Source organism: Fistularia commersonii, chromosome 24 (assembly GCF_037954325.1).
Source record: "Fistularia commersonii isolate RoL2024-O1a breed Wild chromosome 24, RoL_Fcom_v1.0, whole genome shotgun sequence".
Classification (NCBI taxonomy): Eukaryota; Metazoa; Chordata; class Actinopteri; order Syngnathiformes; family Fistulariidae; genus Fistularia; species Fistularia commersonii.
Window position 1 is genome coordinate 9013857 of NC_141307.1, and position 24840 is coordinate 9038696.

General features: G+C 51.9%; 16 non-coding genes and 1 pseudogene across 16 annotated transcripts; all 17 read right to left on the reverse strand.

Annotated features, from left to right (window-relative positions):
* Positions 1-369: 369 nt before the first annotated feature.
* LOC147220243 (5S ribosomal RNA) lies at positions 370-488 on the reverse strand. Its single transcript, XR_015108396.1, has one exon. It is a non-coding gene; the product is annotated as a 5S ribosomal RNA (ribosomal RNA).
* Positions 489-1868: 1380 nt separating this feature from the next.
* On the reverse strand, positions 1869-1987 carry LOC147220244 (5S ribosomal RNA). The gene has a single exon (XR_015108550.1). It is a non-coding gene; the product is annotated as a 5S ribosomal RNA (ribosomal RNA).
* A 1379-nt stretch (positions 1988-3366) lies between these two features.
* On the reverse strand, positions 3367-3485 carry LOC147220245 (5S ribosomal RNA). Its single transcript, XR_015108632.1, has one exon. It is a non-coding gene; the product is annotated as a 5S ribosomal RNA (ribosomal RNA).
* Positions 3486-4865: 1380 nt separating this feature from the next.
* On the reverse strand, positions 4866-4984 carry LOC147220246 (5S ribosomal RNA). The gene has a single exon (XR_015108417.1). It is a non-coding gene; the product is annotated as a 5S ribosomal RNA (ribosomal RNA).
* Positions 4985-6364: 1380 nt separating this feature from the next.
* On the reverse strand, positions 6365-6483 carry LOC147220247 (5S ribosomal RNA; annotated as a pseudogene).
* A 1380-nt stretch (positions 6484-7863) lies between these two features.
* On the reverse strand, positions 7864-7982 carry LOC147220248 (5S ribosomal RNA). The gene has a single exon (XR_015108633.1). It is a non-coding gene; the product is annotated as a 5S ribosomal RNA (ribosomal RNA).
* Positions 7983-9360: 1378 nt separating this feature from the next.
* Positions 9361-9479, reverse strand: LOC147220249 (5S ribosomal RNA). The gene has a single exon (XR_015108418.1). It is a non-coding gene; the product is annotated as a 5S ribosomal RNA (ribosomal RNA).
* A 1380-nt stretch (positions 9480-10859) lies between these two features.
* Positions 10860-10978, reverse strand: LOC147220250 (5S ribosomal RNA). The gene has a single exon (XR_015108397.1). It is a non-coding gene; the product is annotated as a 5S ribosomal RNA (ribosomal RNA).
* Positions 10979-12356: 1378 nt separating this feature from the next.
* LOC147220251 (5S ribosomal RNA) lies at positions 12357-12475 on the reverse strand. The gene has a single exon (XR_015108473.1). It is a non-coding gene; the product is annotated as a 5S ribosomal RNA (ribosomal RNA).
* A 1379-nt stretch (positions 12476-13854) lies between these two features.
* LOC147220252 (5S ribosomal RNA) lies at positions 13855-13973 on the reverse strand. The gene has a single exon (XR_015108474.1). It is a non-coding gene; the product is annotated as a 5S ribosomal RNA (ribosomal RNA).
* Positions 13974-15353: 1380 nt separating this feature from the next.
* On the reverse strand, positions 15354-15472 carry LOC147220253 (5S ribosomal RNA). Its single transcript, XR_015108398.1, has one exon. It is a non-coding gene; the product is annotated as a 5S ribosomal RNA (ribosomal RNA).
* A 1380-nt stretch (positions 15473-16852) lies between these two features.
* On the reverse strand, positions 16853-16971 carry LOC147220254 (5S ribosomal RNA). The gene has a single exon (XR_015108399.1). It is a non-coding gene; the product is annotated as a 5S ribosomal RNA (ribosomal RNA).
* Positions 16972-18351: 1380 nt separating this feature from the next.
* LOC147220255 (5S ribosomal RNA) lies at positions 18352-18470 on the reverse strand. Its single transcript, XR_015108475.1, has one exon. It is a non-coding gene; the product is annotated as a 5S ribosomal RNA (ribosomal RNA).
* Positions 18471-19849: 1379 nt separating this feature from the next.
* Positions 19850-19968, reverse strand: LOC147220256 (5S ribosomal RNA). The gene has a single exon (XR_015108476.1). It is a non-coding gene; the product is annotated as a 5S ribosomal RNA (ribosomal RNA).
* Positions 19969-21348: 1380 nt separating this feature from the next.
* LOC147220257 (5S ribosomal RNA) lies at positions 21349-21467 on the reverse strand. Its single transcript, XR_015108401.1, has one exon. It is a non-coding gene; the product is annotated as a 5S ribosomal RNA (ribosomal RNA).
* A 1380-nt stretch (positions 21468-22847) lies between these two features.
* Positions 22848-22966, reverse strand: LOC147220258 (5S ribosomal RNA). The gene has a single exon (XR_015108402.1). It is a non-coding gene; the product is annotated as a 5S ribosomal RNA (ribosomal RNA).
* Positions 22967-24346: 1380 nt separating this feature from the next.
* Positions 24347-24465, reverse strand: LOC147220259 (5S ribosomal RNA). The gene has a single exon (XR_015108403.1). It is a non-coding gene; the product is annotated as a 5S ribosomal RNA (ribosomal RNA).
* Positions 24466-24840: the final 375 nt, after the last annotated feature.

The following is a 24840-nucleotide window of genomic DNA, read 5'->3' on the forward strand; positions in this document are numbered from 1 at the left end:
GTCCTGATGACGTACCGTACATGTGGAGTCCTGGAAGTGCCTCGGAGAGCCAGCGGTATGGAGATCAGCGGTTGGATTATTCAACAGCGACAGGTATAAACGAGAGAAAAAGAAATTCAGCACACATGGAGAAATACTGTACGGGGATGACAAGAACGGCGGCGAGCGACGGACGGAGGCGGCGAGACAACGGAAAGTGACCCGAAAGGTAAGGCGGGGAACTATGACTGAGCGCGTGTCGCGCCGGGCTTCACGGTGACTCCGGTGGGACAGACACAAGGGAATGAGCGGCGTGTGTCCGTGTGTGAAATGTTGGCGCTCTTGAGAGACAGCACCCCCTGCTTTTGACAGAGGGAACGAACATGAAAAAGCTTACGGCACCTGGTATTCCCAGGCGGTCTCCCATCCAAGTACTAACCAGGCCCGACCCTGCTTGGCTTCCGAGATCAGACGAGATCGGGCGTGTTCAGGGTGGTATGGCCGTAAACGAGACTAGGCTACGCGGAAGGGCATTTTATAAGCAGCCGTCCCCCGTCTTTTCCACCTCCAGTCATTTCCAGATCTGTCAGGAGCTCCTTCTATTGCGTTTCCATGATTACAGCCAGTGGCAACCAAGGTTACTATAACCAAAAATCATCAGACACACTTTACCTTAGGCTGCAGCCTAAGGTAAAGAGGGAGCTAGCAAAGGCCATACCAGGACTCAAATGCACGGCGGGACAGTTAATGACAAGAGAAAGAGAAAATTAAATAAAATACACATGGAAAAAAGAAGAGTACTACCGATGCATTATTTGCGCCGAGAATGCTCATAGAGAAGTACAGAGAAGGCCGGTGGGAGCCGCATTGCCTTTTTGTACACCTTGAAAAGTCATACGACAGGTTGCCAAGAGAGGAGCTCTGGTATCCTATGAGGAAGTCTGGAGCGGCAGAGAAGTGTGTTGCAATGGTGCAGGACATGTATGCTAGCTGGGAGACAGTTGTGCGGTGTGCTGTAAGACGGGACCAGAGAAGTTCAAGGTGGAAGCGGGACTCTGTTGGGGATAGGCCCTGAGCCCCTTCTTGTTCGCAACGGTGACGGATGAAGGTAGACGTGAATCTCCACGGACTGTGACCTTTGCAGATGCCGTTGTGATCTGTAGTGAGAGCAGAAAACAGGTGGAGGTCAAGATAAGATAAGATAAGACCTCCGTCTCGTCCCGGACACGGAGGTCCCGGTGGAGGCTGATGTTCCTGCTTTAAAAAAAACAACATGGCTGATGCATCTTCCGCATCTGCCCGGTCACGTGGTACACGGCCCTCCGACAGGACGCCGAAGCATCAAAGTAAACCCAGGACTTCAACAACCAGACTCCTAGGAATATGATGAATGAATGGGGAAAAATGAAAGAGAGCCAAGGGTAGAAGCGCTGATTACTGCCGATCGCAAAAGGAGCAGAAACTAGTGTAAAAAGAAGCGAGGAGGGCATCGAAGAGGAGGAGGAGTTCAAAGGCAGGGGGTCCTGATGACGTACCGTACATGTGGAGTCCTGGAAGTGCCTCGGAGAGCCAGCGGTATGGAGATCAGCGGTTGGATTATTCAACAGCGACAGGTATAAACGAGAGAAAAAGAAATTCAGCACACATGGAGAAATACTGTACGGGGATGACAAGAACGGCGGCGAGCGACGGACGGAGGCGGCGAGACAACGGAAAGTGACCCGAAAGGTAAGGCGGGGAACTATGACTGAGCGCGTGTCGCGCCGGGCTTCACGGTGACTCCGGTGGGACAGACACAAGGGAATGAGCGGCGTGTGTCCGTGTGTGAAATGTTGGCGCTCTTGAGAGACAGCACCCCCTGCTTTTGACAGAGGGAACGAACATGAAAAAGCTTACGGCACCTGGTATTCCCAGGCGGTCTCCCATCCAAGTACTAACCAGGCCCGACCCTGCTTGGCTTGCGAGATCAGACGAGATCGGGCGTGTTCAGGGTGGTATGGCCGTAAACGAGACTAGGCTACGCGGAAGGGCATTTTATAAGCAGCCGTCCCCCGTCTTTTCCACCTCCAGTCATTTCCAGATCCGTCAGGAGCTCCTTCTATTGCGTTTCCATGATTACAGCCAGTGGCAACCAAGGTTACTATAACCAAAAATCATCAGACACACTTTACCTTAGGCTGCAGCCTAAGGTAAAGAGGGAGCTAGCAAAGGCCATACCAGGACTCAAATGCACGGCGGGACAGTTAATGACAAGAGAAAGAGAAAATTAAATAAAATACACATGGAAAAAGGAAGAGTACTACCGATGCAGTATTTGCGCCGAGAATGCTCATAGAGAAGTACAGAGAAGGCCGGTGGGAGCCGCATTGCCTTTTTGTACACCTTGAAAAGTCATACGACAGGTTGCCAAGAGAGGAGCTCTGGTATCCTATGAGGAAGTCTGGAGCGGCAGAGAAGTGTGTTGCACTGGTGCAGGACATGTATGCTAGCTGGGAGACAGTTGTGCGGTGTGCTGTAAGACGGGACCAGAGAAGTTCAAGGTGGAAGCGGGACTCTGTTGGGGATAGGCCCTGAGCCCCTTCTTGTTCGCAACGGTGACGGATGAAGGTAGACGTGAATCTCCACGGACTGTGACCTTTGCAGCTGCCGTTGTGATCTGTAGTGAGAGCAGAAAACAGGTGGAGGTCAAGATAAGATAAGATAAGACCTCCGTCTCGTCCCGGACACGGAGGTCCCGGTGGAGGCTGATGTTCCTGCTTTAAAAAAAACAACATGGCTGATGCATCTTCCGCATCTGCCCGGTCACGTGGTACACGGCCCTCCGACAGGACGCCGAAGCATCAAAGTAAACCCAGGACTTCAACAACCAGACTCCTAGGAATATGATGAATGAATGGGGAAAAATGAAAGAGAGCCAAGGGTAGAAGCGCTGATTACTGGCGATCGCAAAAGGAGCAGAAACGAGTGTAAAGAGAAGCGAGGAGGGCATCGAAGAGGAGGAGGAGTTCAAAGGCAGGGGGTCCTGATGACGTACCGTACATGTGGAGTCCTGGAAGTGCCTGGAGAGCCAGCGGTATGGAGATCAGCGGTTGGATTATTCAACAGCGACAGGTATAAACGAGAGAAAAAGAAATTCAGCACACATGGAGAAATACTGTACGGGGATGACAAGAACGGCGGCGAGCGACGGACGGAGGCGGCGAGACAACGGAAAGTGACCCGAAAGGTAAGGCGGGGAACTATGACTGAGCGCGTGTCGCGCCGGGCTTCACGGTGACTCCGGTGGGACAGACACAAGGGAATGAGCGGCGTGTGTCCGTGTGTGAAATGTTGGCGCTCTTGAGAGACAGCACCCCCTGCTTTTGACAGAGGGAACGAACATGAAAAAGCTTACGGCACCTGGTATTGCCAGGCGGTCTCCCATCCAAGTACTAACCAGGCCTGACCCTGCTTGGCTTCCGAGATCAGACGAGATCGGGCGTGTTCAGGGTGGTATGGCCGTAAACGAGACTAGGCTACGCGGAAGGGCATTTTATAAGCAGCCGTCCCCCGTCTTTTCCACCTCCAGTCATTTCCAGATCTGTCAGGAGCTCCTTCTATTGCGTTTCCATGATTACAGCCAGTGGCAACCAAGGTTACTATAACCAAAAATCATCAGACACACTTTACCTTAGGCTGCAGCCTAAGGTAAAGAGGGAGCTAGCAAAGGCCATACCAGGACTCAAATGCACGGCGGGACAGTTAATGACAAGAGAAAGAGAAAATTAAATAAAATACACATGGAAAAAGGAAGAGTACTACCGATGCAGTATTTGCGCCGAGAATGCTCATAGAGAAGTACAGAGAAGGCCGGTGGGAGCCGCATTGCCTTTTTGTACACCTTGAAAAGTCATACGACAGGTTGCCAAGAGAGGAGCTCTGGTATCCTATGAGGAAGTCTGGAGCGGCAGAGAAGTGTGTTGCAATGGTGCAGGACATGTATGCTAGCTGGGAGACAGTTGTGCGGTGTGCTGTAAGACGGGACCAGAGAAGTTCAAGGTGGAAGCGGGACTCTGTTGGGGATAGGCCCTGAGCCCCTTCTTGTTCGCAACGGTGACGGATGAAGGTAGACGTGAATCTCCACGGACTGTGACCTTTGCAGATGCCGTTGTGATCTGTAGTGAGAGCAGAAAACAGGTGGAGGTCAAGATAAGATAAGATAAGACCTCCGTCTCGTCCCGGACACGGAGGTCCCGGTGGAGGCTGATGTTCCTGCTTTAAAAAAAACAACATGGCTGATGCATCTTCCGCATCTGCCCGGTCACGTGGTACACGGCCCTCCGACAGGACGCCGAAGCATCAAAGTAAACCCAGGACTTCAACAACCAGACTCCTAGGAATATGATGAATGAATGGGGAAAAATGAAAGAGAGCCAAGGGTAGAAGCGCTGATTACTGGCGATCGCAAAAGGAGCAGAAACTAGTGTAAAAAGAAGCGAGGAGGGCATCGAAGAGGAGGAGGAGTTCAAAGGCAGGGGGTCCTGATGACGTACCGTACATGTGGAGTCCTGGAAGTGCCTCGGAGAGCCAGCGGTATGGAGATCAGCGGTTGGATTATTCAACAGCGACAGGTATAAACGAGAGAAAAAGAAATTCAGCACACATGGAGAAATACTGTACGGGGATGACAAGAACGGCGGCGAGCGACGGACGGAGGCGGCGAGACAACGGAAAGTGACCCGAAAGGTAAGGCGGGGAACTATGACTGAGCGCGTGTCGCGCCGGGCTTCACGGTGACTCCGGTGGGACAGACACAAGGGAATGAGCGGCGTGTGTCCGTGTGTGAAATGTTGGCGCTCTTGAGAGACAGCACCCCCTGCTTTTGACAGAGGGAACGAACATGAAAAAGCTTACAGCACCTGGTATTCCCAGGCGGTCTCCCATCCAAGTACTAACCAGGCCCGACCCTGCTTGGCTTCCGAGATCAGACGAGATCGGGCGTGTTCAGGGTGGTATGGCCGTAAACGAGACTAGGCTACGCGGAAGGGCATTTTATAAGCAGCCGTCCCCCGTCTTTTCCACCTCCAGTCATTTCCAGATCTGTCAGGAGCTCCTTCTATTGCGTTTCCAAGATTACAGCCAGTGGCAACCAAGGTTACTATAACCAAAAATCATCAGACACACTTTACCTTAGGCTGCAGCCTAAGGTAAAGAGGGAGCTAGCAAAGGCCATACCACGACTCAAATGCACGGCGGGACAGTTAATGACAAGAGAAAGAGAAAATTAAATAAAATACACATGGAAAAAGGAAGAGTACTACCAATGCAGTATTTGCGCCGAGAATGCTCATAGAGAAGTACAGAGAAGGCCGGTGGGAGCCGCATTGCCTTTTTGTACACCTTGAAAAGTCATACGACAGGTTGCCAAGAGAGGAGCTCTGGTATCCTATGAGGAAGTCTGGAGCGGCAGAGAAGTGTGTTGCACTGGTGCAGGACATGTATGCTAGCTGGGAGACAGTTGTGCGGTGTGCTGTAAGACGGGACCAGAGAAGTTCAAGGTGGAAGCGGGACTCTGTTGGGGATAGGCCCTGAGCCCCTTCTTGTTCGCAACGGTGACGGATGAAGGTAGACGTGAATCTCCACGGACTGTGACCTTTGCAGCTGCCGTTGTGATCTGTAGTGAGAGCAGAAAACAGGTGGAGGTCAAGATAAGATAAGATAAGACCTCCGTCTCGTCCCGGACACGGAGGTCCCGGTGGAGGCTGATGTTCCTGCTTTAAAAAAAACAACATGGCTGATGAATCTTCCGCATCTGCCCGGTCACGTGGTACACGGCCCTCCGACAGGACGCCGAAGCATCAAAGTAAACCCAGGACTTCAATAACCAGACTCCTAGGAATATGATGAATGAATGGGGAAAAATGAAAGAGAGCCAAGGGTAGAAGCGCTGATTACTGGCGATCGCAAAAGGAGCAGAAACGAGTGTAAAAAGAAGCGAGGAGGGCATCGAAGAGGAGGAGGAGTTCAAAGGCAGGGGGTCCTTATGACGTACCGTACATGTGGAGTCCTGGAAGTGCCTAGGAGAGCCAGCGGTATGGAGATCAGCGGTTGGATTATTCAACAGCGACAGGTATAAACGAGAGAAAAAGAAATTCAGCACACATGGAGAAATACTGTACGGGGATGACAAGAACGGCGGCGAGCGACGGACGGAGGCGGCGAGACAACGGAAAGTGACCCGAAAGGTAAGGCGGGGAACTATGACTGAGCGCGTGTCGCGCCGGGCTTCACGGTGACTCCGGTGGGACAGACACAAGGGAATGAGCGGCGTGTGTCCGTGTGTGAAATGTTGGCGCTCTTGAGAGACAGCACCCCCTGCTTTTGACAGAGGGAACGAACATGAAAAAGCTTACGGCACCTGGTATTCCCAGGCGGTCTCCCATCCAAGTACTAACCAGGCCCGAATCCTGCTTGGCTTCCGAGATCAGACTAGACGGGCGTGTTCAGGGTGGTATGGCCGTAAACGAGACTAGGCTACGCGGAAGGGCATTTTATAAGCAGCCGTCCCCCGTCTTTTCCACCTCCAGTCATTTCCAGATCTGTCAGGAGCTCCTTCTATTGCGTTTCCAAGATTACAGCCAGTGGCAACCAAGGTTACTATAACCAAAAATCATCAGACACACTTTACCTTAGGCTGCAGCCTAAGGTAAAGAGGGAGCTAGCAAAGGCCATACCAGGACTCAAATGCACGGCGGGACAGTTAATGACAAGAGAAAGAGAAAATTAAATAAAATACACATGGAAAAAGGAAGAGTACTACCGATGCAGTATTTGCGCCGAGAATGCTCATAGAGAAGTACAGAGAAGGCCGGTGGGAGCCGCATTGCCTTTTTGTACACCTTGAAAAGTCATACGACAGGTTGCCAAGAGAGGAGCTCTGGTATCCTATGAGGAAGTCTGGAGCGGCAGAGAAGTGTGTTGCACTGGTGCAGGACATGTATGCTAGCTGGGAGACAGTTGTGCGGTGTGCTGTAAGACGGGACCAGAGAAGTTCAAGGTGGAAGCGGGACTCTGTTGGGGATAGGCCCTGAGCCCCTTCTTGTTCGCAACGGTGACGGATGAAGGTAGACGTGAATCTCCACGGACTGTGACCTTTGCAGCTGCCGTTGTGATCTGTAGTGAGAGCAGAAAACAGGTGGAGGTCAAGATAAGATAAGATAAGACCTCCGTCTCGTCCCGGACACGGAGGTCCCGGTGGAGGCTGATGTTCCTGCTTTAAAAAAAACAACATGGCTGATGCATCTTCCGCATCTGCCCGGTCACGTGGTACACGGCCCTCCGACAGGACGCCGAAGCATCAAAGTAAACCCAGGACTTCAACAACCAGACTCCTAGGAATATGATGAATGAATGGGGAAAAATGAAAGAGAGCCAAGGGTAGAAGCGCTGATTACTGGCAATCGCAAAAGGAGCAGAAACGAGTGTAAAAAGAAGCGAGGAGGGCATCGAAGAGGAGGAGGAGTTCAAAGGCAGGGGGTCCTGATGACGTACCGTATATGTGGAGTCCTGGAAGTGCCTCGGAGAGCCAGCGGTATGGAGATCAGCGGTTGGATTATTCAACAGCGACAGGTATAAACGAGAGAAAAAGAAATTCAGCACACATGGAGAAATACTGTACGGGGATGACAAGAACGGCGGCGAGCGACGGACGGAGGCGGCGAGACAACGGAAAGTGACCCGAAAGGTAAGGCGGGGAACTATGACTGAGCGCGTGTCGCGCCGGGCTTCACGGTGACTCCGGTGGGACAGACACAAGGGAATGAGCGGCGTGTGTCCGTGTGTGAAATGTTGGCGCTCTTGAGAGACAGCACCCCCTGCTTTTGACAGAGGGAACGAACATGAAAAAGCTTACGGCACCTGGTATTGCCAGGCGGTCTCCCATCCAAGTACTAACCAGGCCTGACCCTGCTTGGCTTCCGAGATCAGACGAGATCGGGCGTGTTCAGGGTGGTATGGCCGTAAACGAGACTAGGCTACGCGGAAGGGCATTTTATAAGCAGCCGTCCCCCGTCTTTTCCACCTCCAGTCATTTCCAGATCTGTCAGGAGCTCCTTCTATTGCGTTTCCATGATTACAGCCAGTGGCAACCAAGGTTACTATAACCAAAAATCATCAGACACACTTTACCTTAGGCTGCAGCCTAAGGTAAAGAGGGAGCTAGCAAAGGCCATACCAGGACTCAAATGCACGGCGGGACAGTTAATGACAAGAGAAAGAGAAAATTAAATAAAATACACATGGAAAAAGGAAGAGTACTACCGATGCAGTATTTGCGCCGAGAATGCTCATAGAGAAGTACAGAGAAGGCCGGTGGGAGCCGCATTGCCTTTTTGTACACCTTGAAAAGTCATACGACAGGTTGCCAAGAGAGGAGCTCTGGTATCCTATGAGGAAGTCTGGAGCGGCAGAGAAGTGTGTTGCAATGGTGCAGGACATGTATGCTAGCTGGGAGACAGTTGTGCGGTGTGCTGTAAGACGGGACCAGAGAAGTTCAAGGTGGAAGCGGGACTCTGTTGGGGATAGGCCCTGAGCCCCTTCTTGTTCGCAACGGTGACGGATGAAGGTAGACGTGAATCTCCACGGACTGTGACCTTTGCAGATGCCGTTGTGATCTGTAGTGAGAGCAGAAAACAGGTGGAGGTCAAGATAAGATAAGATAAGACCTCCGTCTCGTCCCGGACACGGAGGTCCCGGTGGAGGCTGATGTTCCTGCTTTAAAAAAAACAACATGGCTGATGCATCTTCCGCATCTACCCGGTCACGTGGTACACGGCCCTCCGACAGGACGCCGAAGCATCAAAGTAAACCCAGGACTTCAACAACCAGACTCCTAGGAATATGATGAATGAATGGGGAAAAATGAAAGAGCCAAGGGTAGAAGCGCTGATTACTGGCGATCGCAAAAGGAGCAGAAACGAGTGTAAAAAGAAGCGAGGAGGGCATCGAAGAGGAGGAGGAGTTCAAAGGCAGGGGGTCCTGATGACGTACCGTACATGTGGAGTCCTGGAAGTGCCTAGGAGAGCCAGCGGTATGGAGATCAGCGGTTGGATTATTCAACAGCGACAGGTATAAACGAGAGAAAAAGAAATTCAGCACACATGGAGAAATACTGTACGGGGATGACAAGAACGGCGGCGAGCGACGGACGGAGGCGGCGAGACAACGGAAAGTGACCCGAAAGGTAAGGCGGGGAACTATGACTGAGCGCGTGTCGCGCCGGGCTTCACGGTGACTCCGGTGGGACAGACACAAGGGAATGAGCGGCGTGTGTCCGTGTGTGAAATGTTGGCGCTCTTGAGAGACAGCACCCCCTGCTTTTGACAGAGGGAACGAACATGAAAAAGCTTACAGCACCTGGTATTCCCAGGCGGTCTCCCATCCAAGTACTAACCAGGCCCGACCCTGCTTGGCTTCCGAGATCAGACGAGATCGGGCGTGTTCAGGGTGGTATGGCCGTAAACGAGACTAGGCTACGCGGAAGGGCATTTCATAAGCAGCCGTCCCCCGTCTTTTCCACCTCCAGTCATTTCCAGATCTGTCAGGAGCTCCTTCTATTGCGTTTCCAAGATTACAGCCAGTGGCAACAAAGGTTACTATAACCAAAAATCATCAGACACACTTTACCTTAGGCTGCAGCCTAAGCTAAAGAGGGAGCTAGCAAAGGCCATACCAGGACTCAAATGCACGGCGGGACAGTTAATGACAAGAGAAAGAGAAAATTAAATAAAATACACATGGAAAAAAGAAGAGTACTACCGATGCATTATTTGCGCCGAGAATGCTCATAGAGAAGTACAGAGAAGGCCGGTGGGAGCCGCATTGCCTTTTTGTACACCTTGAAAAGTCATACGACAGGTTGCCAAGAGAGGAGCTCTGGTATCCTATGAGGAAGTCTGGAGCGGCAGAGAAGTGTGTTGCAATGGTGCAGGACATATATGCTAGCTGGGAGACAGTTGTGCGGTGTGCTGTAAGACGGGACCAGAGAAGTTCAAGGTGGAAGCGGGACTCTGTTGGGGATAGGCCCTGAGCCCCTTCTTGTTCGCAACGGTGACGGATGAAGGTAGACGTGAATCTCCACGGACTGTGACCTTTGCAGATGCCGTTGTGATCTGTAGTGAGAGCAGAAAACAGGTGGAGGTCAAGATAAGATAAGATAAGACCTCCGTCTCGTCCCGGACACGGAGGTCCCGGTGGAGGCTGATGTTCCTGCTTTAAAAAAAACAACATGGCTGATGCATCTTCCGCATCTGCCCGGTCACGTGGTACACGGCCCTCCGACAGGACGCCGAAGCATCAAAGTAAACCCAGGACTTCAACAACCAGACTCCTAGGAATATGATGAATGAATGGGGAAAAATGAAAGAGAGCCAAGGGTAGAAGCGCTGATTACTGGCGATCGCAAAAGGAGCAGAAACGAGTGTAAAAAGAAGCGAGGAGGGCATCGAAGAGGAGGAGGAGTTCAAAGGCAGGGGGTCCTGATGACGTACCGTACATGTGGAGTCCTGGAAGTGCCTCGGAGAGCCAGCGGTATGGAGATCAGCGGTTGGATTATTCAACAGCGACAGGTATAAACGAGAGAAAAAGAAATTCAGCACACATGGAGAAATACTGTACGGGGATGACAAGAACGGCGGCGAGCGACGGACGGAGGCGGCGAGACAACGGAAAGTGACCCGAAAGGTAAGGCGGGGAACTATGACTGAGCGCGTGTCGCGCCGGGCTTCACGGGGACTCCGGTGGGACAGACACAAGGGAATGAGCGGCGTGTGTCCGTGTGTGAAATGTTGGCGCTCTTGAGAGACAGCACCCCCTGCTTTTGACAGAGGGAACGAACATGAAAAAGCTTACGGCACCTGGTATTCCCAGGCGGTCTCCCATCCAAGTACTAACCAGGCCCGACCCTGCTTGGCTTCCGAGATCAGACGAGATCGGGCGTGTTCAGGGTGGTATGGCCGTAAACGAGACTAGGCTACGCGGAAGGGCATTTTATAAGCAGCCGTCCCCCGTCTTTTCCACCTCCAGTCATTTCCAGATCCGTCAGGAGCTCCTTCTATTGCGTTTCCATGATTACAGCCAGTGGCAACCAAGGTTACTATAACCAAAAATCATCAGACACACTTTACCTTAGGCTGCAGCCTAAGGTAAAGAGGGAGCTAGCAAAGGCCATACCAGGACTCAAATGCACGGCGGGACAGTTAATGACAAGAGAAAGAGAAAATTAAATAAAATACACATGGAAAAAGGAAGAGTACTACCGATGCAGTATTTGCGCCGAGAATGCTCATAGAGAAGTACAGAGAAGGCCGGTGGGAGCCGCATTGCCTTTTTGTACACCTTGAAAAGTCATACGACAGGTTGCCAAGAGAGGAGCTCTGGTATCCTATGAGGAAGTCTGGAGCGGCAGAGAAGTGTGTTGCACTGGTGCAGGACATGTATGCTAGCTGGGAGACAGTTGTGCGGTGTGCTGTAAGACGGGACCAGAGAAGTTCAAGGTGGAAGCGGGACTCTGTTGGGGATAGGCCCTGAGCCCCTTCTTGTTCGCAACGGTGACGGATGAAGGTAGACGTGAATCTCCACGGACTGTGACCTTTGCAGCTGCCGTTGTGATCTGTAGTGAGAGCAGAAAACAGGTGGAGGTCAAGATAAGATAAGATAAGACCTCCGTCTCGTCCCGGACACGGAGGTCCCGGTGGAGGCTGATGTTCCTGCTTTAAAAAAAACAACATGGCTGATGCATCTTCCGCATCTACCCGGTCACGTGGTACACGGCCCTCCGACAGGACGCCGAAGCATCAAAGTAAACCCAGGACTTCAACAACCAGACTCCTAGGAATATGATGAATGAATGGGGAAAAATGAAAGAGCCAAGGGTAGAAGCGCTGATTACTGGCGATCGCAAAAGGAGCAGAAACGAGTGTAAAAAGAAGCGAGGAGGGCATCGAAGAGGAGGAGGAGTTCAAAGGCAGGGGGTCCTGATGACGCACCGTACATGTGGAGTCCTGGAAGTGCCTAGGAGAGCCAGCGGTATGGAGATCAGCGGTTGGATTATTCAACAGCGACAGGTATAAACGAGAGAAAAAGAAATTCAGCACACATGGAGAAATACTGTACGGGGATGACAAGAACGGCGGCGAGCGACGGACGGAGGCGGCGAGACAACGGAAAGTGACCCGAAAGGTAAGGCGGGGAACTATGACTGAGCGCGTGTCGCGCCGGGCTTCACGGTGACTCCGGTGGGACAGACACAAGGGAATGAGCGGCGTGTGTCCGTTTGTGAAATGTTGGCGCTCTTGAGAGACAGCACCCCCTGCTTTTGACAGAGGGAACGAACATGAAAAAGCTTACGGCACCTGGTATTCCCAGGCGGTCTCCCATCCAAGTACTAACCAGACCCGACCCTGCTTGGCTTCCGAGATCAGACGAGATCGGGCGTGTTCAGGGTGGTATGGCCGTAAACGAGACTAGGCTACGCGGAAGGGCATTTTATAAGCAGCCGTCCCCCGTCTTTTCCACCTCCAGTCATTTCCAGATCTGTCAGGAGCTCCTTCTATTGCGTTTCCAAGATTACAGCCAGTGGCAACCAAGGTTACTATAACCAAAAATCATCAGACACACTTTACCTTAGGCTGCAGCCTAAGGTAAAGAGGGAGCTAGCAAAGGCCATACCAGGACTCAAATGCACGGCGGGACAGTTAATGACAAGAGAAAGAGAAAATTAAATAAAATACACATGGAAAAAGGAAGAGTACTACCGATGCAGTATTTGCGCCGAGAATGCTCATAGAGAAGTACAGAGAAGGCCGGTGGGAGCCGCATTGCCTTTTTGTACACCTTGAAAAGTCATACGACAGGTTGCCAAGAGAGGAGCTCTGGTATCCTATGAGGAAGTCTGGAGCGGCAGAGAAGTGTGTTGCACTGGTGCAGGACATGTATGCTAGCTGGGAGACAGTTGTGCGGTGTGCTGTAAGACGGGACCAGAGAAGTTCAAGGTGGAAGCGGGACTCTGTTGGGGATAGGCCCTGAGCCCCTTCTTGTTCGCAACGGTGACGGATGAAGGTAGACGTGAATCTCCACGGACTGTGACCTTTGCAGATGCCGTTGTGATCTGTAGTGAGAGCAGAAAACAGGTGGAGGTCAAGATAAGATAAGATAAGACCTCCGTCTCGTCCCGGACACGGAGGTCCCGGTGGAGGCTGATGTTCCTGCTTTAAAAAAACAACATGGCTGATGCATCTTCCGCATCTGCCCGGTCACGTGGTACACGGCCCTCCGACAGGACGCCGAAGCATCAAAGTAAACCCAGGACTTCAACAACCAGACTCCTAGGAATATGATGAATGAATGGGGAAAAATGAAAGAGAGCCAAAGGTAGAAGCGCTGATTACTGGCGATCGCAAAAGGAGCAGAAACTAGTGTAAAAAGAAGCGAGGAGGGCATCGAAGAGGAGGAGGAGTTCAAAGGCAGGGGGTCCTGATGACGTACCGTACATGTGGAGTCCTGGAAGTGCCTAGGAGAGCCAGCGGTATGGAGATCAGCGGTTGGATTATTCAACAGCGACAGGTATAAACGAGAGAAAAAGAAATTCAGCACACATGGAGAAATACTGTACGGGGATGACAAGAACGGCGGCGAGCGACGGACGGAGGCGGCGAGACAACGGAAAGTGACCCGAAAGGTAAGGCGGGGAACTATGACTGAGCGCGTGTCGCGCCGGGCTTCACGGTGACTCCGGTGGGACAGACACAAGGGAATGAGCGGCGTGTGTCCGTTTGTGAAATGTTGGCGCTCTTGAGAGACAGCACCCCCTGCTTTTGACAGAGGGAACGAACATGAAAAAGCTTACGGCACCTGGTATTCCCAGGCGGTCTCCCATCCAAGTACTAACCAGACCCGACCCTGCTTGGCTTCCGAGATCAGACGAGATCGGGCGTGTTCAGGGTGGTATGGCCGTAAACGAGACTAGGCTACGCGGAAGGGCATTTTATAAGCAGCCGTCCCCCGTCTTTTCCACCTCCAGTCATTTCCAGATGTGTCAGGAGCTCCTTCTATTGCGTTTCCAAGATTACAGCCAGTGGCAAACAAGGTTACTATAACCAAAAATCATCAGACACACTTTACCTTAGGCTGCAGCCTAAGGTAAAGAGGGAGCTAGCAAAGGCCATACCAGGACTCAAATGCACGGCGGGACAGTTAATGACAAGAGAAAGAGAAAATTAAATAAAATACACATGGAAAAAAGAAGAGTACTACCGATGCATTATTTGCGCCGAGAATGCTCATAGAGAAGTACAGAGAAGGCCGGTGGGAGCCGCATTGCCTTTTTGTACACCTTGAAAAGTCATACGACAGGTTGCCAAGAGAGGAGCTCTGGTATCCTATGAGGAAGTCTGGAGCGGCAGAGAAGTGTGTTGCAATGGTGCAGGACATGTATGCTAGCTGGGAGACAGTTGTGCGGTGTGCTGTAAGACGGGACCAGAGAAGTTCAAGGTGGAAGCAGGACTCTGTTGGGGATAGGCCCTGAGCCCCTTCTTGTTCGCAACGGTGACGGATGAAGGTAGACGTGAATCTCCACGGACTGTGACCTTTGCAGATGCCGTTGTGATCTGTAGTGAGAGCAGAAAACAGGTGGAGGTCAAGATAAGATAAGATAAGACCTCCGTCTCGTCCCGGACACGGAGGTCCCGGTGGAGGCTGATGTTCCTGCTTTAAAAAAAACAACATGGCTGATGCATCTTCCGCATCTGCCCGGTCACGTGGTACACGGCCCTCCGACAGGACGCCGAAGCATCAAAGTAAACCCAGGACTTCAACAACCAGACTCCTAGGAATATGATGAATGAATGGGGAAAAATGAAAGAGAGCCAAGGGTAGAAGCGCTGATTACTGGCGATCGCAAAAGGAGCAGAAACGAGTGTAAAAAGAAGCGAGGAGGGCATCGAAGAGGAGGAGGAGTTCAAAGGCAGGGGGTCCTGATGACGTACCGTACATGTGGAGTCCTGGAAGTGCCTCGGAGAGCCAGCGGTATGGACATCAGCGGTTGGATTATTCAACAGCGACAGGTATAAACGAGAGAAAAAGAAATTCAGCACACATGGAGAAATACTGTACGGGGATGACAAGAACGGCGGCGAGCGACGGACGGAGGCGGCGAGACAACGGAAAGTGACCCGAAAGGTAAGGCGGGGAACTATGACTGAGCGCGTGTCGCGCCGGGCTTCACGGTGACTCCGGTGGGACAGACACAAGGGAATGAGCGGCGTGTGTCCGTGTGTGAAATGTTGGCGCTCTTGAGAGACAGCGCCCCCTGCTTTTGACAGAGGGAACGAACATGAAAAAGCTTACGGCACCTGGTATTCCCAGGCGGTCTCCCATCCAAGTACTAACCAGGCCCGACCCTGCTTGGCTTCCGAGATCAGACGAGATCGGGCGTGTTCAGGGTGGTATGGCCGTAAACGAGACTAGGCTACGCGGAAGGGCATTTTATAAGCAGCCGTCCCCCGTCTTTTCCACCTCCAGTCATTTCCAGATGTGTCAGGAGCTCCTTTCATTGCGTTTCCATGATTACAGCCAGTGGCAACCAAGGTTACTATAACCAAAAATCATCAGACACACTTTACCTTAGGCTGCAGCCTAAGGTAAAGAGGGAGCTAGCAAAGGCCATACCAGGACTCAAATGCACGGCGGGACAGTTAATGACAAGAGAAAGAGAAAATTAAATAAAATACACATGGAAAAAGGAAGAGTACTACCGATGCAGTATTTGCGCCGAGAATGCTCATAGAGAAGTACAGAGAAGGCCGGTGGGAGCCGCATTGCCTTTTTGTACACCTTGAAAAGTCATACGACAGGTTGCCAAGAGAGGAGCTCTGGTATCCTATGAGGAAGTCTGGAGCGGCAGAGAAGTGTGTTGCACTGGTGCAGGACATGTATGCTAGCTGGGAGACAGTTGTGCGGTGTGCTGTAAGACGGGACCAGAGAAGTTCAAGGTGGAAGCGGGACTCTGTTGGGGATAGGCCCTGAGCCCCTTCTTGTTCGCAACGGTGACGGATGAAGGTAGACGTGAATCTCCACGGACCGTGACCTTTGCAGATGCCGTTGTGATCTGTAGTGAGAGCAGAAAACAGGTGGAGGTCAAGATAAGATAAGATAAGACCTCCGTCTCGTCCCGGACACGGAGGTCCCGGTGGAGGCTGATGTTCCTGCTTTAAAAAAAACAACATGGCTGATGCATCTTCCGCATCTGCCCGGTCACGTGGTACACGGCCCTCCGACAGGACGCCGAAGCATCAAAGTAAACCCTGGACTTCAACAACCAGACTCCTAGGAATATGATGAATGAATGGGGAAAAATGAAAGAGAGCCAAGGGTAGAAGCGCTGATTACTGGCGATCGCAAAAGGAGCAGAAACGAGTGTAAAAAGAAGCGAGGAGGGCATCGAAGAGGAGGAGGAGTTCAAAGGCAGGGGGTCCTGATGACGTACCGTACATGTGGAGTCCTGGAAGTGCCTAGGAGAGCCAGCGGTATGGCGATCAGCGGTTGGATTATTCAACAGCGACAGGTATAAACGAGAGAAAAAGAAATTCAGCACACATGGAGAAATACTGTACGGGGATGACAAGAACGGCGGCGAGCGACGGACGGAGGCGGCGAGACAACGGAAAGTGACCCGAAAGGTAAGGCGGGGAACTATGACTGAGCGCGTGTCGCGCCGGGCTTCACGGTGACTCCGGTGGGACAGACACAAGGGAATGAGCGGCGTGTGTCTGTGTGTGAAATGTTGGCGCTCTTGAGAGACAGCACCCCCTGCTTTTGACAGAGGGAACGAACATGAAAAAGCTTACGGCACCTGGTATTCCCAGGCGGTCTCCCATCCAAGTACTAACCAGGCCCGACCCTGCTTGGCTTCCGAGATCAGACGAGATCGGGCGTGTTCAGGGTGGTATGGCCGTAAACGAGACTAGGCTACGCGGAAGGGCATTTTATAAGCAGCCGTCCCCCGTCTTTTCCACCTCCAGTCATTTCCAGATGTGTCAGGAGCTCCTTCTATTGCGTTTCCATGATTACAGCCAGTGGCAACCAAGGTTACTATAACCAAAAATCATCAGACACACTTTACCTTAGGCTGCAGCCTAAGGTAAAGAGGGAGCTAGCAAAGGCCATACCAGGACTCAAATGCACGGCGGGACAGTTAATGACAAGAGAAAGAGAAAATTAAATAAAATACACATGGAAAAAGGAAGAGTACTACCGATGCAGTATTTGCGCCGAGAATGCTCATAGAGAGGTACAGAGAAGGCCGGTGGGAGCCGCATTGCCTTTTTGTACACCTTGAAAAGTCATACGACAGGTTGCCAAGAGAGGAGCTCTGGTATCCTATGAGGAAGTCTGGAGCGGCAGAGAAGTGTGTTGCACTGGTGCAGGACATGTATGCTAGCTGGGAGACAGTTGTGCGGTGTGCTGTAAGACGGGACCAGAGAAGTTCAAGGTGGAAGCGGGACTCTGTTGGGGATAGGCCCTGAGCCCCTTCTTGTTCGCAACGGTGACGGATGAAGGTAGACGTGAATCTCCACGGACTGTGACCTTTGCAGCTGCCGTTGTGATCTGTAGTGAGAGCAGAAAACAGGTGGAGGTCAAGATAAGATAAGATAAGACCTCCGTCTCGTCCCGGACACGGAGGTCCCGGTGGAGGCTGATGTTCCTGCTTTAAAAAAAACAACATGGCTGATGCATCTTCCGCATCTGCCCGGTCACGTGGTACACGGCCCTCCGACAGGACGCCGAAGCATCAAAGTAAACCCTGGACTTCAACAACCAGACTCCTAGGAATATGATGAATGAATGGGGAAAAATGAAAGAGAGCCAAGGGTAGAAGCGCTGATTACTGGCGATCGCAAAAGGAGCAGAAACGAGTGTAAAAAGAAGCGAGGAGGGCATCGAAGATGAGGAGGAGTTCAAAGGCAGGGGGTCCTGATGACGCACCGTACATGTGGAGTCCTGGAAGTGCCTAGGAGAGCCAGCGGTATGGAGATCAGCGGTTGGATTATTCAACAGCGACAGGTATAAACGAGAGAAAAAGAAATTCAGCACACATGGAGAAATACTGTACGGGGATGACAAGAACGGCGGCGAGCGACGGACGGAGGCGGCGAGACAACGGAAAGTGACCCGAAAGGTAAGGCGGGGAACTATGACTGAGCGAGTGTCGCGCCGGGCTTCACGGTGACTCCGGTGGGACAGACACAAGGGAATGAGCGGCGTGTGTCCGTTTGTGAAATGTTGGCGCTCTTGAGAGACAGCACCCCCTGCTTTTGACAGAGGGAACGAACATGAAAAAGCTTACGGCACCTGGTATTCCCAGGCGGTCTCCCATCCAAGTACTAACCAGACCCGACCCTGCTTGGCTTCCGAGATCAGACGAGATCGGGCGTGTTCAGGGTGGTATGGCCGTAAACGAGACTAGGCTACGCGGAAGGGCATTTTATAAGCAGCCGTCCCCCGTCTTTTCCACCTCCAGTCATTTCCAGATCTGTCAGGAGCTCCTTCTATTGCGTTTCCAAGATTACAGCCAGTGGCAACCAAGGTTACTATAACCAAAAATCATCAGACACACTTTACCTTAGGCTGCAGCCTAAGGTAAAGAGGGAGCTAGCAAAGGCCATACCAGGACTCAAATGCACGGCGGGACAGTTAATGACAAGAGAAAGAGAAAATTAAATAAAATACACATGGAAAAAGGAAGAGTACTACCGATGCAGTATTTGCGCCGAGAATGCTCATAGAGAAGTACAGAGAAGGCCGGTGGGAGCCGCATTGCCTTTTTGTACACCTTGAAAAGTCATACGACAGGTTGCCAAGAGAGGAGCTCTGGTATCCTATGAGGAAGTCTGGAGCGGCAGAGAAGTGTGTTGCACTGGTGCAGGACATGTATGCTAGCTGGGAGACAGTTGTGCGGTGTGCTGTAAGACGGGACCAGAGAAGTTCAAGGTGGAAGCGGGACTCTGTTGGGGATAGGCCCTGAGCCCCTTCTTGTTCGCAACGGTGACGGATGAAGGTAGACGTGAATCTCCACGGACTGTGACCTTTGCAGATGCCGTTGTGATCTGTAGTGAGAGCAGAAAACAGGTGGAGGTCAAGATAAGATAAGATAAGACCTCCGTCTCGTCCCGGACACGGAGGTCCCGGTGGAGGCTGATGTTCCTGCTTTAAAAAAACAACATGGCTGATGCATCTTCCGCATCTGCCCGGTCACGTGGTACACGGCCCTCCGACAGGACGCCGAAGCATCAAAGTAAACCCAGGACTTCAACAACCAGACTCCTAGGAATATGATGAATGAATGGGGAAAAATGAAAGAGAGCCAAAGGTAGAAGCGCTGATTACTGGCGATCGCAAAAGGAGCAGAAACTAGTGTAAAAAGAAGCGAGGAGGGCATCGAAGAGGAGGAGGAGTTCAAAGGCAGGGGGTCCTGATGACGTACCGTACATGTGGAGTCCTGGAAGTGCCTAGGAGAGCCAGCGGTATGGAGATCAGCGGTTGGATTATTCAACAGCGACAGGTATAAACGAGAGAAAAAGAAATTCAGCACACATGGAGAAATACTGTACGGGGATGACAAGAACGGCGGCGAGCGACGGACGGAGGCGGCGAGACAACGGAAAGTGACCCGAAAGGTAAGGCGGGGAACTATGACTGAGCGCGTGTCGCGCCGGGCTTCACGGTGACTCCGGTGGGACAGACACAAGGGAATGAGCGGCGTGTGTCCGTTTGTGAAATGTTGGCGCTCTTGAGAGACAGCACCCCCTGCTTTTGACAGAGGGAACGAACATGAAAAAGCTTACGGCACCTGGTATTCCCAGGCGGTCTCCCATCCAAGTACTAACCAGACCCGACCCTGCTTGGCTTCCGAGATCAGACGAGATCGGGCGTGTTCAGGGTGGTATGGCCGTAAACGAGACTAGGCTACGCGGAAGGGCATTTTATAAGCAGCCGTCCCCCGTCTTTTCCACCTCCAGTCATTTCCAGATGTGTCAGGAGCTCCTTCTATTGCGTTTCCAAGATTACAGCCAGTGGCAAACAAGGTTACTATAACCAAAAATCATCAGACACACTTTACCTTAGGCTGCAGCCTAAGGTAAAGAGGGAGCTAGCAAAGGCCATACCAGGACTCAAATGCACGGCGGGACAGTTAATGACAAGAGAAAGAGAAAATTAAATAAAATACACATGGAAAAAAGAAGAGTACTACCGATGCATTATTTGCGCCGAGAATGCTCATAGAGAAGTACAGAGAAGGCCGGTGGGAGCCGCATTGCCTTTTTGTACACCTTGAAAAGTCATACGACAGGTTGCCAAGAGAGGAGCTCTGGTATCCTATGAGGAAGTCTGGAGCGGCAGAGAAGTGTGTTGCAATGGTGCAGGACATGTATGCTAGCTGGGAGACAGTTGTGCGGTGTGCTGTAAGACGGGACCAGAGAAGTTCAAGGTGGAAGCAGGACTCTGTTGGGGATAGGCCCTGAGCCCCTTCTTGTTCGCAACGGTGACGGATGAAGGTAGACGTGAATCTCCACGGACTGTGACCTTTGCAGATGCCGTTGTGATCTGTAGTGAGAGCAGAAAACAGGTGGAGGTCAAGATAAGATAAGATAAGACCTCCGTCTCGTCCCGGACACGGAGGTCCCGGTGGAGGCTGATGTTCCTGCTTTAAAAAAAACAACATGGCTGATGCATCTTCCGCATCTGCCCGGTCACGTGGTACACGGCCCTCCGACAGGACGCCGAAGCATCAAAGTAAACCCAGGACTTCAACAACCAGACTCCTAGGAATATGATGAATGAATGGGGAAAAATGAAAGAGAGCCAAGGGTAGAAGCGCTGATTACTGGCGATCGCAAAAGGAGCAGAAACGAGTGTAAAAAGAAGCGAGGAGGGCATCGAAGAGGAGGAGGAGTTCAAAGGCAGGGGGTCCTGATGACGTACCGTACATGTGGAGTCCTGGAAGTGCCTCGGAGAGCCAGCGGTATGGACATCAGCGGTTGGATTATTCAACAGCGACAGGTATAAACGAGAGAAAAAGAAATTCAGCACACATGGAGAAATACTGTACGGGGATGACAAGAACGGCGGCGAGCGACGGACGGAGGCGGCGAGACAACGGAAAGTGACCCGAAAGGTAAGGCGGGGAACTATGACTGAGCGCGTGTCGCGCCGGGCTTCACGGTGACTCCGGTGGGACAGACACAAGGGAATGAGCGGCGTGTGTCCGTGTGTGAAATGTTGGCGCTCTTGAGAGACAGCGCCCCCTGCTTTTGACAGAGGGAACGAACATGAAAAAGCTTACGGCACCTGGTATTCCCAGGCGGTCTCCCATCCAAGTACTAACCAGGCCCGACCCTGCTTGGCTTCCGAGATCAGACGAGATCGGGCGTGTTCAGGGTGGTATGGCCGTAAACGAGACTAGGCTACGCGGAAGGGCATTTTATAAGCAGCCGTCCCCCGTCTTTTCCACCTCCAGTCATTTCCAGATGTGTCAGGAGCTCCTTTCATTGCGTTTCCATGATTACAGCCAGTGGCAACCAAGGTTACTATAACCAAAAATCATCAGACACACTTTACCTTAGGCTGCAGCCTAAGGTAAAGAGGGAGCTAGCAAAGGCCATACCAGGACTCAAATGCACGGCGGGACAGTTAATGACAAGAGAAAGAGAAAATTAAATAAAATACACATGGAAAAAGGAAGAGTACTACCGATGCAGTATTTGCGCCGAGAATGCTCATAGAGAAGTACAGAGAAGGCCGGTGGGAGCCGCATTGCCTTTTTGTACACCTTGAAAAGTCATACGACAGGTTGCCAAGAGAGGAGCTCTGGTATCCTATGAGGAAGTCTGGAGCGGCAGAGAAGTGTGTTGCACTGGTGCAGGACATGTATGCTAGCTGGGAGACAGTTGTGCGGTGTGCTGTAAGACGGGACCAGAGAAGTTCAAGGTGGAAGCGGGACTCTGTTGGGGATAGGCCCTGAGCCCCTTCTTGTTCGCAACGGTGACGGATGAAGGTAGACGTGAATCTCCACGGACCGTGACCTTTGCAGATGCCGTTGTGATCTGTAGTGAGAGCAGAAAACAGGTGGAGGTCAAGATAAGATAAGATAAGACCTCCGTCTCGTCCCGGACACGGAGGTCCCGGTGGAGGCTGATGTTCCTGCTTTAAAAAAAACAACATGGCTGATGCATCTTCCGCATCTGCCCGGTCACGTGGTACACGGCCCTCCGACAGGACGCCGAAGCATCAAAGTAAACCCTGGACTTCAACAACCAGACTCCTAGGAATATGATGAATGAATGGGGAAAAATGAAAGAGAGCCAAGGGTAGAAGCGCTGATTACTGGCGATCGCAAAAGGAGCAGAAACGAGTGTAAAAAGAAGCGAGGAGGGCATCGAAGAGGAGGAGGAGTTCAAAGGCAGGGGGTCCTGATGACGTACCGTACATGTGGAGTCCTGGAAGTGCCTAGGAGAGCCAGCGGTATGGCGATCAGCGGTTGGATTATTCAACAGCGACAGGTATAAACGAGAGAAAAAGAAATTCAGCACACATGGAGAAATACTGTACGGGGATGACAAGAACGGCGGCGAGCGACGGACGGAGGCGGCGAGACAACGGAAAGTGACCCGAAAGGTAAGGCGGGGAACTATGACTGAGCGCGTGTCGCGCCGGGCTTCACGGTGACTCCGGTGGGACAGACACAAGGGAATGAGCGGCGTGTGTCTGTGTGTGAAATGTTGGCGCTCTTGAGAGACAGCACCCCCTGCTTTTGACAGAGGGAACGAACATGAAAAAGCTTACGGCACCTGGTATTCCCAGGCGGTCTCCCATCCAAGTACTAACCAGGCCCGACCCTGCTTGGCTTCCGAGATCAGACGAGATCGGGCGTGTTCAGGGTGGTATGGCCGTAAACGCGACTAGGCTACGCGGAAGGGCATTTTATAAGCAGCCGTCCCCCGTCTTTTCCACCTCCAGTCATTTCCAGATGTGTCAGGAGCTCCTTCTATTGCGTTTCCATGATTACAGCCAGTGGCAACCAAGGTTACTATAACCAAAAATCATCAGACACACTTTACCTTAGGCTGCAGCCTAAGGTAAAGAGGGAGCTAGCAAAGGCCATACCAGGACTCAAATGCACGGCGGGACAGTTAATGACAAGAGAAAGAGAAAATTAAATAAAATACACATGGAAAAAGGAAGAGTACTACCGATGCAGTATTTGCGCCGAGAATGCTCATAGAGAAGTACAGAGAAGGCCGGTGGGAGCCGCATTGCCTTTTTGTACACCTTGAAAAGTCATACGACAGGTTGCCAAGAGAGGAGCTCTGGTATCCTATGAGGAAGTCTGGAGCGGCAGAGAAGTGTGTTGCACTGGTGCAGGACATGTATGCTAGCTGGGAGACAGTTGTGCGGTGTGCTGTAAGACGGGACCAGAGAAGTTCAAGGTGGAAGCGGGACTCTGTTGGGGATAGGCCCTGAGCCCCTTCTTGTTCGCAACGGTGACGGATGAAGGTAGACGTGAATCTCCACGGACTGTGACCTTTGCAGATGCCGTTGTGATCTGTAGTGAGAGCAGAAAACAGGTGGAGGTCAAGATAAGATAAGATAAGACCTCCGTCTCGTCCCGGACACGGAGGTCCCGGTGGAGGCTGATGTTCCTGCTTTAAAAAAAACAACATGGCTGATGCATCTTCCGCATCTGCCCGGTCACGTGGTACACGGCCCTCCGACAGGACGCCGAAGCATCAAAGTAAACCCTGGACTTCAACAACCAGACTCCTAGGAATATGATGAATGAATGGGGAAAAATGAAAGAGAGCCAAGGGTAGAAGCGCTGATTACTGGCGATCGCAAAAGGAGCAGAAACGAGTGTAAAAAGAAGCGAGGAGGGCATCGAAGAGGAGGAGGAGTTCAAAGGCAGGGGGTCCTGATGACGTACCGTACATGTGGAGTCCTGGAAGTGCCTAGGAGAGCCAGCGGTATGGCGATCAGCGGTTGGATTATTCAACAGCGACAGGTATAAACGAGAGAAAAAGAAATTCAGCACACATGGAGAAATACTGTACGGGGATGACAAGAACGGCGGCGAGCGACGGACGGAGGCGGCGAGACAACGGAAATTGACCCGAAAGGTAAGGCGGGGAACTATGACTGAGCGTGTGTCGCGCCGGGCTTCACGGTGACTCCGGTGGGACAGACACAAGGGAATGAGCGGCGTGTGTCTGTGTGTGAAATGTTGGCGCTCTTGAGAGACAGCACCCCCTGCTTTTGACAGAGGGAACGAACATGAAAAAGCTTACGGCACCTGGTATTCCCAGGCGGTCTCCCATCCAAGTACTAACCAGGCCCGACCCTGCTTGGCTTCCGAGATCAGACGAGATCGGGCGTGTTCAGGGTGGTATGGCCGTAAACGCGACTAGGCTACGCGGAAGGGCATTTTATAAGCAGCCGTCCCCCGTCTTTTCCACCTCCAGTCATTTCCAGATGTGTCAGGAGCTCCTTCTATTGCGTTTCCATGATTACAGCCAGTGGCAACCAAGGTTACTATAACCAAAAATCATCAGACACACTTTACCTTAGGCTGCAGCCTAAGGTAAAGAGGGAGCTAGCAAAGGCCATACCAGGACTCAAATGCACGGCGGGACAGTTAATGACAAGAGAAAGAGAAAATTAAATAAAATACACATGGAAAAAGGAAGAGTACTACCGATGCAGTATTTGCGCCGAGAATGCTCATAGAGAAGTACAGAGAAGGCCGGTGGGAGCCGCATTGCCTTTTTGTACACC